Below are 17,270 nucleotides of genomic sequence, written 5' to 3' on the forward strand. Positions count from 1 at the left end.
GCAAGAGAAGAAGACAGCAGACAGAGTTAGTGAGGAGGCGTTCAGCTTGTTGTGGTTGGTAACAAAGTTAAGAAACATCCTCTGGTTGCAACAGGATGGGGTTCATTTATCTATGAACATGATTCCCACCTGCAATTAACTATTATTTTCATTAAATAAGTGTTTGCCAAAGCTCAAGATGACGTCATCAAATGTCTTGTTTTGTCCACAACCTAAAGATATTCAGCGTACAGTCACAGAGGAGGAAAGAAACCAGAAGATAATCACATTTAGAAGCTGGAATCAGAGTCATTCCCCCTGAAAAAAATTACTTAAACCGATTAATGCATCATTTTTACTGAGGTGACTGACAGTAAGTCTCTGTGTGAGAGACTTTGGTGTGGCGTGAAGACACATTTCACGCTGTTATACACCTCAAAATGGCAGCAAGAGAAGAGGATTACCCAGAAATCCTGCAATGTGATGTCAGTAAACTGCTCGCTGACGGCTGTTCCTGCAGCTGCTCTGTGACGTTTTTCAAAGAAAACCAGACAGGTGAAGACACACACACACACACACACACACACACACACACACACACACACACACACACACACACACACACACACACACACACACACACACACACACACACACACACACACACACACACACACACACCAGTATTTTGCACAGGAAGTCTGTCATTAGGACGCTGTGGTGACGGCCGGGAGGTGATTTTATATAATACACTCGCCTTGAGCGGCCTCCAGTACAGCTTCTATAATGCCTGATTAAACCTGAAATTCTGCTTTACTGGGGGATGTACAACACATATAGTTGCTCCTGCAACACACGCACACACAAACACACACATACACTTAACACACACACTTGTGTATATGAAACATCAGCTGACAGAGGAGATGGGAGCAGCCGTGGTCTGACTTTGATAAAAGGAGAGCAGGCGACATGACAGCTGCCATATGGAGTCATCTGACAGAAGGACAGAGGAGAGCAAGACCACAGATGTGTGTGTGTGTGTGTGTGTGTGTGTGTGTGTGTGTGTGTGTGTGTGTGTGTGTGTGTGTGTGTGTGTTCTGTTTATAAAATGAGGCCTGCAGCTTCAGGACTGGGAGGGGTTCAGCACAACACTGCTGTCAGGAAAAATCTCACAACCCAAGTCCTGATGTTTTCTTACTCTTATTTATCTGCAGATCACCACAAACTAATCACCATCAAATATGTTGGTCACAAGTGTTTTATTAACATATTAGATGGTTCACTGCAAAAAAAAAAACAATGTTTGAAATATTTTTACTCAAAAGAAACCCTACTTCATTATCTGTATTGCAGCAATCTTGTAGAGATGATTTTTGGTACTTTCACAAAATATTAACACACTTATATTTATATTTCTGACCAATAATCTTCAGTAATGTGGAAATAATGACTAAAGAGGGCAAAGACAAGTACCACAACAAGTAGAAACACTCCAGTAAGTTCAGAAAATCACTTTAGTATCATTATGATTCAACAATATCCAACTTAAAAAAAAATATACCTGCCCAGCCCTGATCTAGCGTCAGCTGATGAACTAATAAATCAGTTATATGATCAGATGTCACAATCATAACATATCAGTGGTTGTTATCAGATTCCAAATGATAGACTGACACACACACAGGGCTCCAGGGAGGAACCACTTTGGTCACACATGGACCCAAAAATCTGTCAAGCGCGACTAAGCATTACATTGGTCGCACCAGTGAGCCCTTTAAAACAACTGAGATGATCATAATCTCTCGTCTCTGTCTGTCGTCCCTCTGCAGAAAATCTACTTTTATATATCAGACACCGGAGCGACGACATCACCTGCAGCCGACCACAGAGTCCGATCACAGAGCAGGAGAATATTCATCAAACAGTGAACGACAGACGGCAACAAGACAAGTGGAGGAGAAAAATACACGAGAACAGGATGTTCTGATTCCCGGGTCGGGAGGTTGACGGGAACTATTTCCTGAATCACAGTAACCTAAATAGCCCCGGTCCTCTCTGCTGGAAAGTTCGGGGCGCTCTGCTGCCCTGACAGCCCGGCTTCACATCAGTGTATCTCCACCCTCGGGGGGCTTTTCCGACCCGCTTCCCTCAGATGTCGTAATTAAGAAGCCCCTGCTGACAAACAGCTGAACTTCCACCGGCTTTCCAGGCAATAAGTGCATCAATTCAATCGGAGGGAAAACAGCATAAATTTGCAGATTAATGCAGACGCAGACGAGATCGTGGGTTAATCAAGCAACATGCGTCTGCAGGTTTCAGACTTAATGAATTTAACCCTAATAAAAGCAGCCAATTAAAGTGCACACAGCTAATACAAACAGTCCGCCTAAGTGCATCCTTGAAATGATGAATTCATGAATTTATTCAGAGATGCAGCAGGACAGCATGTCGGGAGCGTTTCTCTTCCTGAATGTGATGTTATCGCTTGTTAAAACAGGATGTGAGGGGGAGAGGTGGGACCGCTCAAACGTCTCTGTGACGGCTTTATTGGCTGCTTTAATTCTTGTTTTTGTACCGAGACACAGTGAGATAACAACGAAAGATAACAGTGCTCAGGAAGCCACAGTAATGGGATTTTCATTTCATTATGACTGCGTTTATTAAAAAGGATATTCCTGCTTGTTATTCTGAATCAATCTGAGAGTCTGTGCATGCGGGACAACCCCACTGTGAGAAGGCAGCGCAGCGATGTGTTCAAATAACACTTATACACCCACTAATGACACATTTCTCACATGAAATTCGCTGCTTCGTTTACATGAATATAAAACTTTGTCAGACGGATGTAAAGAGCGATTATGCAGCCGAGCCTACACGTTAAGAAATGATTAAGACCTTCACTGTGTTACCAGCCTCCTCAGTGAACCTGCCCGTCCTCCACGTCTACCATCTTCATCTCTACGCCTGCCCGGCTGGTGGTTCACATGCCTGCGTCTCCCCGCTGAGCTCGGCCATTTGTCACGCTGCGTGTGCTGCACACATGTATGGATTTGTCTTGCTGCCCATATGCCTGCTGCTCAGCCTCCCTGCCAGCAGAACCTGCCAGAATCCTGTGGTATACTATAGATCATCTGCACCATGTCTGCAGCACACAACATGTCACATTTACACATTTCTAATTCTCTACGTCTTCTTTAGCAGTTTATCTACCTACACTGACGAGAAATGACGTTGCAAAGTGGAACTGTGAAATGTTCTTGATCCATTGTTTTCATTTGCTCAACAAAACCACAAAAATGAGACAAAAACAAATCTCGTCTTTGTGAAAGTATTGGTACGTGTCCAAGGTGTTTTTTGGCACTGGATGCCGACTGTCTTTCCCTCCTATAACAACACAAACACTCCCGCTTGTCTGTCACCGAAATGTGTTTCTAAAGTGCAAAATAATCCGTCTTCATTTTAACTCAACAATGTTTTGTTTCTTTAAGTTCTTTCTGGATTTTCAATCATGCCGAAAGTCCCTCATTAGCATGAAGTAGCTTTGACTGAGTGTCGGGAATCAAACTTAAATACTTTCACGGCACCGACTGCCTCGATCCCGCTGAGCATTAAAGATATCTCGTCATTCAGTACCAAGTTTCAGTATCTAAGGAGTTAATCTGCTCAGCGTGAGCGAGCCAGCAAGCATGAAGCATGCTTGATATGCCAAGATCACAAGATCTCAAGGCATGCAGGGAAAAAGACTTAGCATAATGTAATCTTTTGTTGAGACAGACTTCAGAAAACCAGAATCAACAAAGGAAGGAAGCAGCGTCAAAGTCAAGGTAGTGAAGTTATTAAATGATACTTCACTTTATTACAATCAAGAATAAAAACCAGCAGATACTTACATTAAGATGTTGGAACCAGCACATTTTTATCCTTTTTACTTCCAAAGTGACAATGAATCCTCGAGGATACATTTCCCCTGACTAACCTGTTAATTCAGCACTAATGCTAAAAGAATTTAAATCATGTACATCATTTGTCTTCTCAGATCTTCCTGGACTTGTGTCACCACCGTCCACGCTGCGCTGTGGTTTCTCCCCGACGTGAGTAACCCTTTCATTTTCCTTTATGCACCGATTTACGTAACATTAGTGTCCATTAACAGCACACTCTCAATCTATTCTCATCTACAGTAATGTATACAAAGTGCAGTAATCCCAAAGAAAATCGACTCCAAACTGCAGTTATTTTAAGCCCCCGTGTGTTACAAAACCTGAATGTATGAGTAATGCTTCCCTGAGTGATTCAAACATTCGGAGATGTGCTGCCAGTCGGTCGACTCTCTGCCACGCTGAGCCTCGTTTACAGAGAACATGACGAACTTTGGCTCACCAAGGACATACGGAACGTAACCCAGAATCACAGAGGGGCTGAGTGTTGAACGACGTCAAAACTAATCGATCGTAAATGCAAATATCTGCCTGTTACGTCTTTGTGAAGCTGATATAAGTTGTGAATCGTAATGTAGTAATATTATCATATCATTATCATATTATTATTTTAAAGTTCTGTTGATAATTATGATGAAATATAAGAATTTAAGTTATTTAAGTTGTTGTTTCAAATGTCTAAAGACTCTAAAAATCTAATGATAATTTAGACAAGTGATAATATCGTTTTGGTAATCTAGCAACAAAAATGTCAAACATGCACTGTTTACAGCTCCTCACATATGGAGGACTGAAACTACTGAATAAAAGGCTCAATAAATTAATTAATATGCACCAAAAATAATATATAAAAGATAAATCAAGTCAATAATCAATGTATTAAATGTGACATTTTCTGTTTTAAACTTAATTTCTTTGCTTAAATTTTCAATTTATTCATTTTAAATGTATTTATTAAAATCTGTATACATTTTCTATTTGTCATTCTTTATTTTTGAATTTTCTTTTCACATTTGTTTTTGTCTTTCTGCACCATTATACAAATGAGTGGGCTGTCAAAGTGGTTCATGGAGTTCATTTATATATTTATTTTATTTTATTTTTTGGCCTACATACTTAGATGCCTCTTTACTATGTTTTAAATCATTTAAAATTAAAATTATTTGGAATTTGGGAGGGCTCCTAATTATCTTTGTTATTTTCATGCTTTGTCAGTAAAATGACAAAATAATTGTGAAAAATGTTCATCACATTTTCCCAGAGTTCAAACTGACGTCTTCAGATTGTTATTTTTGTCCAACCAACAGTCCTGAACATTTACTTACATTAATTACCATGAAAAAGAGTGATTCCTTACATTAAAAACACCTGAACCCAGCAAATATTTAACATTTTAGCTTGAAAAATGACTGAAACAATCAAAGACAAAATAAACTGACATTTAATATTCTTCCAATCTACTAAACCGCTTAATTGACTTATTGCTGCATCTATTAATAATTTAGTTGGCTGCTCGTGCAAATAGAGTTCTTCTTTACTATGACCTGATATCTTTCTGACCACGCAATTCATGAATTAATAACTGGGCTAACCAAAAAGGTTAATCAATAATGAAAACAATCGTTAGCGGCAGCCCTAAAAGAGAGAGTGATGTAATGCATTACAGTAGGACTGGAGTTCACTGCACTGAATACCAAATTGATTATGCATACGTGTGCCATTTCGCGTCACGTATCGATATTGGAAACGCATTATTAATATGTAAACATTGATTTCCAGCGTATAGCCAGGCCCCAACACGTACGCACGTATGTATATAAATGTGTGTGTGCAGCGTACTGTGCTGACCTCCACGCGCAGCAACACATGAAGCCCCCCTGACAGTGTGTTAGTGCAACACACTCCCCCACCCCATAACACACACACACACACACACACACACACACACACACACACACACACATCTCTCCTGACTTCATCCCTCCATCCATTCACTCCCTCCCTCTCTGGCAGTGCGTGGGCTGAAGCGTCTCTCTCAGAATAGCACTGCAGCATTGAAAAGAGAGAAAGAAGAAGAAAAAAAGAAGAAGAAGAAAAAAAAAAAAACAACAAGAGGAGGAGAAAAGGAAAAAATAAAAGACGTTTGTTCCTGTGGTTTCGTACTCTGAGGCTGTTTGTGTTATGTTACAGGAAAAGAAAACACACACACACACACACACACACACACAGGACAGGCAACACGTACACAATAAAGGTCCGTCAGTCCTGCTGGCTGGCGTCCATATCGACGCCGTCGTCTCACCGCTCCGTGTTTTCATATGAATCTCCACTTTCCTCATTCACTATCTTCCCTCCCTCCTTACTCGCATTTCTTTTTATTCTTCTTTAACCCCATTCTCAACCCTCCTTCCTCTCATCTCCATTCACCCTCCTCCTCCTCCTCCTCCTCCTCCTCCTCCCTTCGCCTCCCCTCTCTGAAGCATGCTGGGAAATGTGCCAGTGCGTAAGGGCATGTAGCAGCAGCCGCAGCAACAGTATGGCTCCGTATCCTAACATGGACTGAGGCGAAGCTGGCAGAGGCGTCACTGCTGTGAACTCTGTCCGTAAAGGTCAACGCACTGCCCTTGGTCCTGACACAGTGATGCGGCGCTGGAATAAAACTAGATTCAAACTAAAATAAAAAAATCCATTAATGCAGCCCAGTTTTCAGATGATAGTGTGGAGCGAGGGGTATTATACAAAAAGGGCCCCGGCGTCCATTAACTCTCATCAGAATGACGCCACATAATGTCACAACGATTTATTTCAGCAGGAGGAGTTGAGTAATCTGCTGTTTGGTGGGCTGAACGCCGCGGTCAGCCGTTTAATGAGTTGGAGCTGTTTTGTCATTTTCAAGTCCACTTTCATGAACTTTACATCAGATGTGATCGGATTTGAAAACAAAAATGAAACGACATGAAAGCGGCACAGTAAGAGCGAGCAGTATGAATCTGATTCCAAGCCAAACTGTTGCAGCTAAAACAGATACTCAGGCAGCAACTGAGTATCATTTTCGATTATCGATTATTTAAACTGTAAAAACTGCTGAAAATTACCATAAACTCTCACGAGGTGCTTTCTTTTTCCTGCAGCAGCAGTCCAAAACTATAGATTTTAATATTTAAAATGATATAAAACAGAGAAGAACAGCGAATCCTCACATCTGAGAGACAGAAACCAGAGAAACTGTCAGTTCTTCAACAAATATTCAACTAATTGTTTCACGACTTTCAGTCCAACAGTCCAAAAACAAATAATATCTAATCGTCTATAAACTAGGAACAAAAAAAGCAGCATATTCTGATGTTTAAGAACATTGAACTATAAATGAAATATGTACTTTTTGGCATCTCAGTGGATCATGATTAATTTTCTGACCATCGACTAATTGACTAATCGCTGCAGCTCTACAAAAAGCCACCGGACTAGATTTTGATACCAGTGATCGTACCGTATTCAAGTTTCTGTACAAATATCAAAACAATACTTTAATACAACACCTGACTTACAGATGTACATTCAAGTTCTCAAACTCTGAATATTGTCTCAACACAAGCTGCTGTACGTGTTGGTTTCTTTAAGTGCTGAGGCCAACGGCGATACTGATTATTAGTAATCAAGGAGACTGATAATCAATATTTGAAAACATTTTCTGCTACTTTACACTTCCACTCCTCCACATTTTCTGCTGACTTCAGTAACTAGTTACTTTGCAGATTCAGATTATTCAGTGTTGACATTATTAGTGACTTCAGCGAATGATTCCCAGAGTGGAGTCTGAAGAATTCATCTCACCGATCACGTGGATGGATCTACTGCTCTGGTCTGAATCCTCCGTACTGTGACCGTCAGCCGTCACCGTGAAGCTGCTGGTGATCCAGACACCAGTAACAGATCTTGGGAGTTTGTTAGCACGCAACAAAAAAGGTTCTGATAACTGTAGATTCTCTGAAAACTGACGCGATCGACTCTTCTTCAGACAAAAACGCGTTGTGATGTGAACGTCCCTCGCTGAATATTTAGTTGTTACGTCACGACTTGCCAGTAAGAATACATAACACATAACAAACACACAACAACTCAGATTTGTTCTGTTCTGATCGTAACACCTGCAGCACTTTAACGGCAGCCAACAGGCGAGGAAACCTGCACCAGGTGTGACCTGAAGGACTTCACGCCTTTAAAGCAGATTTAAATTTGTGTCAACGATCTGAAGGTTTTAAAATGCACAAGTACAAAACTGCTTTTTAGGAGCTCTGGTCCAACTGGCCTACTTTTAGATAGTCTGTCCCTGCATAACATCCTGCCCCACTTCCTGAAGACAGACACCATTTAAAATCCAATAACTCACATCAAGAGACTCGCTCGCAGTGTTTTCGGGGTGGTGTGAGGTGCACAAAAACAAAAACTTACTTTAAAAAGACATTGATGAAAAGCTAACTGCTGACTGATTTTTGCCCAAAGCGTTGCACAGCCTCTCCTCCGCAGCGGCACGAAACGTTCAGGTTTTATTAACCACAAAGTCAGCGCCGGTGCTTTCACGATATTTTCCTGCTATTTTTATGCATTGTTGACATTTTCTCCAGACAAAAGCGAGTTCTTCGAGTCCGACTACTCACCTTGCAGAATCTCAACACAAGGCTCGTGTTTGTGTGACTGAAATAGAGGTCTGCAACTCGACACAGCTGACTGAATTAATCAGGCAGAGCACAACTGAATAGTTAACGGAGTGTTAACTAGACACACACATACACACAGGAGGACTGAAACCAACTGATGCATGTTTTAAGGGGGTACTGCAGCAATTCAGTGATGCAGTTATATCACGTTAGGGGCTTGTGTGGGACAGATTTAATGTGTAATTAGAAATTGATGGTGAGAATTTGAGGGTAGCTCCAAACCTTTAAGGACAGGAGTGTGTTATAATAGAATAACTGTTCACTCCTGCTCACAATACTGGACCGAACAAGGCTCGACACAAAACTGGGACTGAGCACTGAGACTGACAGATGCCAGAGGTGATTTACGGAGGCTCTGATCAAGACTGTGACTCCACAACACAGCAGGCGGAGAGAGGAAAGACGAGCAAGAGAGTCGGGCAACAACAGAGGGTGAAAATGGCGTTTAAAGCCAGAATATTATCTCTTAAGTTAGAACTTATTCTGACCAAACCAGACACACCAGGAGTTTACAAGGTAATTAAGCTTGTTTTAGTTACTTAGAAACTTGAATTCAAATGGTGTATAGTTGCATTTCTCTGTCTAGTAAGAAGACATATGTACATGTAATAACACCTCCTGTCTTCACATTTCCATGACAAGTTGCTCCTACATAGCAAAATATTTGAAATCAGCACAACAGAGGCTGAGATATCCTGACTTTCAATTCCTGGATCTTACATTTCCCATAATGCAACTGAGCAGAATCTTTTGTTAAACCCTTCCAGAGTCACAACAACAAGATACAACAAGTGTCTTCACCTGTTGTGTTATTGAACATGCCCTAACATGAATGTGCATTTCATTATTTTCTACCTGGTTGAAAAGAGAGTTTAAACTGAATATGTGAGACATAATAAGTCTCCCCTTCACTGTTGTTACGTACTGAATCATTTATTAATAAAATGTCTCTGCGTGTGCTGAATAAATTAACAGAACTGGATCTCACTCCTGGATATTTAATTATTTGTTACTTGAGCATCCAGCACCCAGTAATTTATACACATTTCTGTGAGTCTGCTGAGCTTCGGTCCACAGTATGTTTACCACATTAAAAACAGACGCAGCAGCAACACAGCAGCTCTACAAACAACTGTACCAGCCTGACAAAGCATCAAAAATATGAACACAGTGAAAACCAAAAGGAGCTCCAGATGCAGCTGCAAGCGTCTGGACCAGCAGCGATGCAATGAAGCAAACAGGGAAATATAATCTGAGGACGAACAGAGTGAGAGACGCACAAAAAGCTAATAATCATTCTGTAATTCTGTACAGTGACCTCTCGTATGAAGCAACTTGGTGGAATAAGTGTTTAATCAATCAGCAAGTGTTTCATCAATACAGACAGGGTGCGTGTGTGTGTCCGGAGCGTGATATGTAAATGTTGTCATTGACTGCATCATGCTCGCTCAGTTTATGACACCATATGCTCTCATGGTAACTGTGAAGCAGACCGCGACAGCCACTGCGCGTGAGACTTCTCATGGAAAATCACATTTCGGTGCTCCGTTAGTCCCGATGCTGCCGGCCTGCGAAACCTCTCTGAATATTTCTTTCAAATAATTATCAGCTGTATAATTAGTCAATCTGATCAAGGCGTTAATTATTCCCTTTCTATGGGAACAGTGGTGTAATTTCTCTTAGTGACAGCTTCAGAAGGCGTGAATTAAACATAATGTTTAGCTGTCATGTATGTGCGGCGGTGGGACGTCGCCACGCTGGCCCGTCTGTTGAAGGTGGTTAATACAACGGGGGGGGGAAATAAAATTAAAAAAGGCCTCCCGGAGCTGCGCCTCCCTCACAGCCAACTGGAAGGTGTCGGTCCAGCGAGGAGCGTGTTTCAGTCCAGGCCCGAGTGCGATGACTAACCGCTTGGTAAATAATTTCAGCTCGAACAGTGGCACTTGCTGGTCGCTCTGCCGTTGCTGAGCCGGTGACACTGGCAAGCAGAATCGACAAAACAAGTCAACAAACAATCTTTGTAACAACAGTCGGTGCTGCCAAATGTCTGCCCGAGAAAAGAGAGACAAAAAAAAACTGGTGGAAGGGTACCAGATAAAGTCAACATGGGGTTGGTGAGCAATATGATCACCAAATCTCTTCGGATTAAATGAGCGAGCTCTACAAGCTGTATCTAAAATATGAGAGTAAATGTCTTTTCTTTTCTTTTTTTTTTCCTAGGGGCTGTAAAATGTCACTTAGTTTGCCTCTGAAATACTGAAATGTTAAATACTGCAGCTCACAGTTGGTAAATATCGTGGAAGATTCTTGACGCTTCATGCAGGAGAAATTTCAGATTTAAGAAATTTACTGCCAAACAGGAACTGATAGTATGAGCTGAAATCTAGAGAATATCATAATACATGGAAACAATTACCTTGACAACTAGAATGGCAAGCAAGTACTGATGTCACAGTGTAGCAGCTGCAGAAAATTACACCATCTGCACCTTCACGATGCCATTTAGTCTGACACTGCGATCAGATTTTCCCACAACACACGGACGGACGAATCACATCACAAAGGAAGCGTATCTGCCATCGTGCAACCAAAAACAGGAAGTTGTTTTCCCAAGGTAACAGTGGAACAACTGGGAAAACTGTGGAAACTGAGTGAACAGACGCTCTGGTGTTTTATTTACCATACATTGTCATAGCGCTGAGCCAGGCTGCTAGCGGTAGCCATGTTGCTAACACTGTATGCACAACAATGGCATCAACAGCAAAACTACAAGGAAGCTGTTCCACTTTAATTCTATTAAATGAGCACTTCTGAACCAGAACCGCCAATATTTGGATCAAGCAGTTTGAAAGTAATACGGTGTGTCTGATTTAGTCGGCTGTTATTGAATGAAAGCATTTAAATAATTCCACTACCAGTTTATCATGATTTATTATAATATGAACTCAATCTGTGACCGACTGACTTTCAATCAGACTGTTATAGGAGCCACTGCCACGAGCAAAATGTGCCACATTAAAACAAGGTCCACATAATACGAAGCTGCGATGGAGATTTGTAATGTAGCAGCTTGTTTTTCATCATCATGTCACTTTAATTCCAAAAAAAAAAAACTGCCAGAGAGTGAACAATAATGTAGGTTCCACATATAAAGGCATGTGACTGACTCTAAATAGCTTCCAGTCGTGCCATCTACACTCTGAATCTGCTCGAGTATAACCGTCTCCAATCCCAGCTGACATGGGAGCAGCCAGCACTGAGCCCAACCAGGTCAGCCATATGTCACCATTCAGACTCAAACTTTTAATTAAAACGTCTGCTGGACGACAAAATGGGTCATTCCAGAAATCAGACATTAACGTTTTTTTTGCAAAAAAGGGCTCTTCATTTGAGCAGAAGAACTAATGGTGCACATCTCACTTCATATCATGTCACTTTGTAAAGCAGAGGATTTATTTTTTTTTTTTGGAGAGAGAATCAGGTGTTGGATCACACCTGTACCCAGAGACGTTTCCTGTCAAACATCAATGACAGCGGAGGAGTACCAGGACGAGGAGTCACTGTACAAATCAGTACAAACACAATACAGTTTGTTCCTGAAGGCTGTTGTGTGCCGAGAATACCGACAGCCATTTGTACCCACGTCCCCGATGATGACGTCAACACCTGAGACTCTCCAACATCCGGGGGTGCAGCCAAGGCCGTTTGTCTATGTACGTCGTCCGTTTCCAGCCCGTTTCTCCAGGGGACATTGAATGCCTGTACACCACCTATCATATTAATCAGCGCTGACTCATAAAACAACCATGATGGATGGAGAAGCTGCAGACGATCCACCTCCTCCACCACATCGGGGGAATGAGCACACTGGGGCCCGGCAAGCGCAAGTGAGCTGAAGTCACCCATCATGCTACAAAGGGGCGTCTACTTCAAGTCATCCACTACGCTGCCAGTGAGGTAAACACCACCTGAAAATAAACCCCAGAGAGCCGGATACCTTGCTGACATTTTAAAGGAACAACCCTCCTTCTCACACCCTGACACTGTTATATCATCCATCTGTGATGTGCAACGCTTCTGTCATCAACTCGGTGTACCCACTTTCTCGTCTGCTTCCACTTCAGTCAGAGATTCCCAGCGTTTCCCAGAATGCCTTTCAACAGCCCCCAGAGAGTGGGCGTGAACTTGTTGATTTCACTCAGAGGTAGGCGTACATAGGCACACCAGCAGCTTGAAAGTGTGATCATTCAGCTGTAGGGGTAAACGCATGTATAATCGCAGCCCTGGCCCTTTACTCAAACACAGCGTCCTGTGGCAGCGCTGCAGTCCGGTCTATCGAGGCTGCCGCGGATCCACAGAGCAATCTCTCTCTTCTTCCTCCTCTGCAAAGGATTTTTACCCTCGTGTTCATGCTGAACGTTGGTGTGAAAGAGCTGCTTTCACAAGATGATTCTGCTCTGTGATTTTGAGAAACTGACAGAGAAGTCTTACATCTATTGTTGATGGTTGGTCCGATTAAGAAACAACTTGATCGAGAGAATAAGGGTTTATTTTCTTTGTAGATTCATCCACTGATTATTTTTCACTCCTGTAAAAATATCAAAACGTCAAAAGTGGCATCTTGAAACGTCTTCTTTTGTCCAGCAGAATCTCCAAAACCCAAAGACTGTTCATTTACTGTCATGTCAGACAAAGAAAGGAAGCAAATCCTCGCATTTATGAAGCTGGAACCAATTCTGTTCGAAAAACAACTAATCAATTGATCAACTAATCATTGCGGCTCAAGAGGAAATCAATCTACTGTTGTCCTGACAATCTGTTACGTCATTTATCAAGACAAAGTATTAATAAGTCTCTTCCTCTCAGATGTGAGGAGTGGCTGCTTTTCTCACCCTCACAAAACAATTAATCAATTAAATAAAAGCAGAATTTCTGGACTAATCGTTAATGGAAACGTAACATGCCACTCTACTTTGTTTTATCAAATTATAAATCTTTCGTTTTAGACTCAAAAATGACAAACAATTTATGTCAGATTGGTTTCTGAGAAATGTGGTGGCCATTATGCCAAATATCTGATATCTTACAGACTAAACAATTCATCAGTTAATTGCAAGAATGATCATAAAGGAGCCAACTGATATATTGGCCTACCACAGATATATCTACATGTATTAATCACTGTCTTAGTGGCCGTATGTGAGTGGATTGTAAAGTGAGGTGAAAGATTAAACCTTCCTCGTCTCTCTCGGTTGTCATAGAAGCATGTGGATGATTTGTTAGATGCTGCTCGGCTCTGGATTTCTTTGTGAGCGACTCTGCTTAGATTTTTTTCCGGATGTGACTTTAAGCACATCACGCTCGAGTGCCTCGTCTCGTCCGCTAACATAAACTAAAGACCGGCTTCCAGCGCAACACAGAAGTCCCACTGTGCCCCTTTAAACTGAGAAAATATCCTGCCTCCATTACCTTCATGAGTCCCGAGTGTCTGATAACCACATCTGAGATATCTTTGCAAAAGAATCTGCATGTGATGTAGCCCAACTAATATATCGGTATGATATTGCTCTGTTGCAGATTTACTGGTATTGGTGTGTATTGTTGTCGGATCTTTTACAGAAAATACTGCAGAGAATATCTATTACCCCATAACATCTTCCTGTAAAATCGACTATCAATCAGACTTCAATGTAGTCGATGCAGAAAAATATTAGCACAATGTTTTGATTATCAGAGCCTGATTAATAATGGATTCTTGGGAGAGATGCCGATATTAGTGAGAAATGACAATATATCAGCCATATCGTCAATTTTCAATTAATAGCTTAAGTATTTTATTAGGCAAAAGCTAAACATTCACTGGCTACAACCTCATCAGCCTTCTGTTCGATTTGAGGACATCACCTTGAGCTCTGGGACATTACGACAGCCATTTTCCCTCCATTTCTCCAATTAACTGACAAATAATGATTTGTTCCAGTCGGACTAAAAACACCAAACTTCAGCGAGGCTGCAGAAATATCTGGATGTGATGTGAAGATTACATCATCCATCATCAAGCCCTGTTTAAAGTGTTTCAGGCCGAATTAAAATTCCACATTTTTTTCAGCTTCTCTTTGTCGCACTGTGCCGCAGGTGAAGCACCACACCAGAACTTTCAATGCGGCCGACTCTCAGCATGTCAATTATGGAGCATGGGAAGCACTTCACTAATGCACCCCTCACTTCAGGAACCCGGTGAAGGCAGGTGTAGGTGTGCAGCTCTACAAAAATCCTGGCTGAAACACATCCTCGACCACACATGGCCCTGCAAGCATATATGCAAGGTGATATCATCCACAAACACGCACCTACACAGACACCTACACACATGCATGCCCAAACACACACACACACAGGCACGTACACACAGCAAGTTAGGTAAGGCTGGCCGACACCTGTGAGCCCATGAGGCAGCAGTGCAGTTAGTTTGCAGTGTTTCTGCATTAGCATGATGCATTAGCATTCATGAGGCAATTATGCTCACGTTGGAGGCAGTCGTGGCACTCATGTGTGTGTGTGTGTGTGTGTGTGTGTGTGTGCATGTGTGTGATCTTTTTCTCCATGACACACACTCTCTCTCACACACACACACACACACACACACACACATGCATGCATACAGAAACACATAATTATTCCTTATTTCTTTTCCAGCTGCTAGGTGAGTCCATATGGCTGCTGCTGCTGCTGCTTTTGCATTCAGGGCATCACAGTCAGACACAAAATGGGAGGTTTTGTTGCATTATGTCGAGGCGTTACTGTGTTGTATGTATGGATGTATGGATGGATGTATTGTATGCATGAAGATGAGACACAAAGCCTCGTGATAAATTAAAAAAAAACTGTCTGTCTCACACACTGCAGCAGCACAACACCGACAGAATGAAGGCAGCAAAATAAAAAAAAAAATTAAAAATACCTGTTTTTCTTTTACGCAGGGCTCCACAGAGAGGATGCTCAACCTATAGCTGCGGCACCCGTCACCATTTCTCCCCCTTTTTAGAAGAAACGGAGAAGAAGAAACACAAATCAGTGCCTCGTATGAATTGAACAAAACACTTTGTCTTTTTTTTTTTTTGGCTTTGTGTCCCTCAATAAAAAAAATCAATGGAGGCTCAACAATAAAGCGCAAACATTGCAGTGCCACACATGCGCCCTGGCTCGAAATGTGGCATCACTGACGCCTGTAAGTTAACATTATGAGTCAGGATGTTCAACTGCCACACACACAGCCTCCTTTAAACCAAGCTAGCTCTCAAGTTTAAAAAACAAACAAACATGACAAGCCACAAATTCACATTTTTTAAAACGTCTCCTGAAAAAGAAGAGCTCAGTCTGACACAGTCTTCTTCTTCTTCTTACCTGTTTTTTGTCCTTCTTCTTCTTCTGTCGTCTTCGCTCGGATCCTACTGTGATTCCTGGACCGTCAGAGAAAATGTGTCACCTACATTTTTCATTGTAATTCCAAAAAGGTCTGGAAGAGGAGACTGATTAGCCGCAGTGATGCCTCGCTCTCCGTTCCTCTTTCTCGACATACACACACACACAAACAAAAAAACAACACAATGAAAGCGTATAAAACCGGCGAGAGGACGAAGAACAAAAAAACGGTATCTTTGCGTGATTCGGTCGCGTTATTTCAGTTGAGTCGCTGCGGTGGATGACTGAGCGGCTCCCCCGTGATGCTCAGAGCTCCACACTCGGCGGTGATGCTGCTCCCTCTGCCTCTCCGACACAGACTGCTGCTCCCACTGAGGTCCGCTCGGCTCCGCGGCCAACTCATTGATTGGACAATATGGCACTTGCCCACGTTAGCATTCCTCAAGTGCTGGAAGCGAGCGGACCAATCCCGGGGCGGCTTGTTCAAGACCGCCGGCTCTGATTGGCTGCGGCGTGCTCCGAAACCGTTGGTAAATTCCCGACACACGCGCACCTGTGACTGCTGACAGTTAATGTAAATATTAATGCGCTGACCGTTAACGTCGCTGCATATTAATGCGCTGATCGGAAGGGATTAGTCATACATGTTAGCAAGGGAACTACTTTTCTTAACAGAATTAAACCCAGTTGATTTGATTGACTTTTTTTAATATTTCATTTAACTGAACATAAGCCTCTATATTTACATTTTGTATTTGCATTCTTAATTACCTCCTCGTTTGCCTTTAAAACACTTGCTACTCAGGCTAACAATTGGTTGCTAGCTAACCTTTTAAATTCAATTAAAAAAAACTTTATTAGTACCCGGGGGGCAGTCAAAGTTAGCTACAAACCAAATATTGTGCCCTTGTTTATGTTTCTGTTTTCTATAATGGCATTTGTGATATATATTTTTTCTACCTTTAATCATGTTATGGAGAATTAAACATTAGAGTTTGCTAATCAATTCTTGAAGGTAACGCTAACTAATCACTAGCTAAGCTAGCTCACAGCTAACACGAGGTTACTGGGAAATGAATGTGGGCGATACCTCCATGCTTGGCATAATTAGCATATGTAACAAAGCAAATTAATAATAGATGCAACTAGGTACATTCAAAGCTATGGAATCATTAGCTAAATGGGCTAAGCACTTAAACCCTCTAATTTA

The 17,270-nt window shown here is 41.8% G+C and overlaps 1 protein-coding gene and 1 long non-coding RNA gene across 2 annotated transcripts in view; one reads left to right on the forward strand and one right to left on the reverse strand.

Annotated features, from left to right (window-relative positions):
- The window catches only part of shisa7b (shisa family member 7), a 38,111-nt gene extending 21,532 nt beyond the window's left edge, over positions 1-16,579 (reverse strand). Inside the window, exons 1-2 of the mRNA XM_037092673.1 lie at positions 16,043-16,579; positions 15,600-15,675 (exon numbers count right to left, since the gene is read on the reverse strand). The gene's annotated coding sequence lies outside the window, so the exon portion shown is untranslated. The remainder of the gene's footprint in view (positions 1-15,599; positions 15,676-16,042) is intronic.
- Positions 7-5,122, forward strand: LOC119016640. The gene is made up of 3 exons (XR_005074217.1): positions 7-534; positions 1,812-4,073; positions 4,164-5,122. It is a non-coding gene; the product is annotated as an uncharacterized LOC119016640 (long non-coding RNA).
- Positions 16,580-17,270: the final 691 nt, after the last annotated feature.

The sequence above is a fragment of the Acanthopagrus latus genome, chromosome 3 (genome assembly GCF_904848185.1).
Source record: "Acanthopagrus latus isolate v.2019 chromosome 3, fAcaLat1.1, whole genome shotgun sequence".
In the NCBI taxonomy this organism is placed as follows: Eukaryota; Metazoa; Chordata; class Actinopteri; order Spariformes; family Sparidae; genus Acanthopagrus; species Acanthopagrus latus.